The sequence below is a fragment of the Cherax quadricarinatus genome, chromosome 37, assembly GCF_038502225.1.
Source record: "Cherax quadricarinatus isolate ZL_2023a chromosome 37, ASM3850222v1, whole genome shotgun sequence".
NCBI lineage: Eukaryota > Metazoa > Arthropoda > Malacostraca > Decapoda > Parastacidae > Cherax > Cherax quadricarinatus.
In genome coordinates, this window is record NC_091328.1 from 1781152 (window position 1) to 1784270 (window position 3119).

Sequence of the window (3119 nt, forward strand, 5' to 3'; positions counted from 1 at the left end):
CTACCACCTCCCCCCATGTGTCTACCACACCCCCAGCCGGAGTACGACCCCGTTCTTCCAATGTACCAGTGTTGTTCCAATGTTACACAGTGTTCCACAGCAGCAGAAAGTGACCTGCCTGCTTCACTGTCTCCCTCTCCACCCTCACAGCCATTCTCTCCTGCACTGTGTCAATCCTTCACTGCTTCAAAACTCTCCTCTAGTGTTATAACTCTCAGTTATCATTATTATTGCTATACTACCATCATTTATCATTTATTTACTTTGATTTTAGCCCTCCCTCCCCTGCCTATCGTCTAGCTGTGATGTGTGTCGCTAATGGGGAATCATGCATTCATACCAGCCCAGATATTTCTAGGTTATTCTCACTGAAAATCTCCCTCAACCCGTATAAGTAGCTACGCACTCGTAAGAGGATTCAGGCCTCCTATGGAGGGTTAGAAATTCCCGTCTTGTGTGTATGAGAGTGACAAACAACGCTTTTGAGAAGGTCCACCCCTCAGGAAGGTGCGGAAAAATGATCCCGGAGTGAGTTTGGCTGCTCATTCAACCCGGTTCCTGATGCCGAGGATTCTGAACCTTGCGATTTGTGCGAAGTTGATAATTTGGTAAATGGTGGAAGGCAGAACTTTGAGTATTAAGCAGTGAGTACTGAGAGGGAGAGAGAGAGAGAGAGGGGAAGAGAGAGGGAGAGAGAGAGAGAGAGAGAGAAAGAGGGAGGACAGAGGTGGTGAGGGATCCATCACTACAACCTGCCGCAGGAGTCAGTTCCCTGGACGACGGGAACTACAGAAGGCACAGCATCATCCTCTCCACCACACGCACACACAAGCACATACACAGATACATCAATTCATCCATAAAATCGTATACAAATATATAAATACACAGACGCACTACAAGCTCTCTCGGGCGAGATTCTCCTCTCAACACTCCACCAGGTAAGTCTTAAAGACCAGAGTCTTCCTTCATAGTCTTAGAACTGAATTACCAAAGACATACCTCTTCAAGACTGAAGCTGAGATCTTGACAGGTGATTATTAGATAACCAGAACACCTGAGATCCTACAACACCTGAGATCCTACAACACCTGAGATCCTACAACACCTGAGATCCTACAACACCTGAGATCCTACAACACCTGAGATCCTACAACACCTGAGATCCTACAACACCTGAGATCCTACAACACCTGAGATCCTACAACACCTGAGATCCTACAACACCTGAGAAATACTGAGTAAGTCTCAGTACACCGGTTATGGCGTTGTATCATGAATACGTTTAGGTCACCAGGAGACTTCATAAACTTAGCAGAATTGATGAAGGTCGTGGCGGGAGAAACGTTATCTCGATAAAATGCAAATAAACCGTGTACTGAGTCATATTAACAGACTTCTCGGTATATGTTAAATATATTAAAGAAACCAGTTCTTGGAGTGAGTGGTGCCAATACCAGTGTCATGACAGTACCAGTGTCATGACAGTTCCAGTGTCATGATAGTACCAGTGTCATGGCAGTACCAGTGTCATGATAGTACCAGTGTCATGACAGTACCAGTGTCATGACAGTACCAGTGTCATGACAGTACCAGTGTCATGATAGTACCAGTGTCATGACAGTATCAGTATCATGACAGTACCAGTGTCATGACAGTACCAGTGTCATGACAGTACCAGTGTCATGACAGTACCAGTGTCATGACAGTACCAGCATCACGACAGTGCCAGTGTCATGACAGTACCAGTGTTATGACAGTACTAATGTCATGACAGTACCAATATCATGACAGTACCAGTGTCATGACAGTACCAGTGTCATGACAGTACCAGTGTCATGATAGTACCAGTGTCATGACAGTACCAGTGTCATGACAGTACCAGTGTCATGACAGTATCAGTGTCATGACAGTACCAGTGTCATGGCAGTACCAGTGTCATGACAGTACCAGTGTCATGACAGTACCAGTGTCATGACAGTACCAGTATCATGACAGTACCAGTGTCATGACAGTACCAGTGTCATGACAGTATCAGCATCATGACAGTACCAGCATCACGACAGTACCAGTGTCATGACAGTACCAGTGTTATGACAGTACTATGTCATGACAGTACCAGTATCATGACAGTAACAGTGTCATTACAGTACCAGTGTCATGACATTACCAGTGTCATGACAGTTCCTGTGTCATGATAGTACCAGCATCATGACAGCACCAGTGTCATGACAGTACCAGTGTCATGACAGTACCAGTGTCATGACAGTACCAGCATCATAACAGTACCAGTGTCATGACAGTACCAGTGTCATGACAGTACCAGCATCACGATAGTACCAGTGTCATGACAGTACCAGTGTCATGACAGTACCAGTGTCATGACAGTACCAGCATCATAACAGTACCAGTGTCATGACAGTACCAGTGTCATGACAGTACCAGCATCACGACAGTACCAGTGTCATGACAGTACCAGTATCATGACAGTAACAGTGTCATGACAGTTCCAGTGTTTACCTGGAGAGAGTTCCGGGGGTCAACACCCTCGCGTCCCGGTCTGTGACCAGGCCTCCTGGTGGATCAGAGCCTGATCAACCAGGCTGTTACTGCTGGCTGCACGCAATCCATCGTACGAGCCACAGCCCGGCTAGTCAGGTACCGACTTTAGGTGCTTGTTCAGTGCCTGCTTGACGACAGCCAGGGGTCTATGTATGCTGGGAGGCAGTTGACCAGTCTCGGGCCCCTGACACTTACTGTATTGTCTCTTAACGTGCTAGTGACACCCTTGCTTTTCATTGGGGGGGGATGTTGCATCGTCTGCCGAGTCTTTTGCTTTCGTTGTGAGTGATTTTCGTGTGCAAGTTCGGTACTAGTCCCTCTAGGATTTTCCAGGTGTATATAATCATGTATCTCTCCCACCTGCGTTCCAGGGAATACAGGTTCAGGAACTTCAAGCGCTCCCAGTAATTGAGGTGTTTTATCTCCGTTATGCGCGCCGTGAAAGTTCTCTGTACATTTTCTAGGTCAGCAATTTCACCTGCCTTGAAAGGTGCTGTTAGTGTGCAGCAATATTCCACCCTAGATAGAACAAGTGACCTGAAGAGTGTCATCATGGG

The 3119-nt window shown here is 46.6% G+C and overlaps 1 protein-coding gene across 2 annotated transcripts in view; it reads left to right on the forward strand.

The window, feature by feature from the left end:
* Positions 1-347: 347 nt before the first annotated feature.
* Positions 348-3119, forward strand: part of mAChR-A (muscarinic Acetylcholine Receptor, A-type) — a 346594-nt gene continuing 343822 nt past the window's right edge. For both annotated transcript variants that reach the window (XM_070091770.1, XM_070091771.1), the window contains exon 1: positions 348-941. The gene's annotated coding sequence lies outside the window, so the exon portion shown is untranslated. The remainder of the gene's footprint in view (positions 942-3119) is intronic.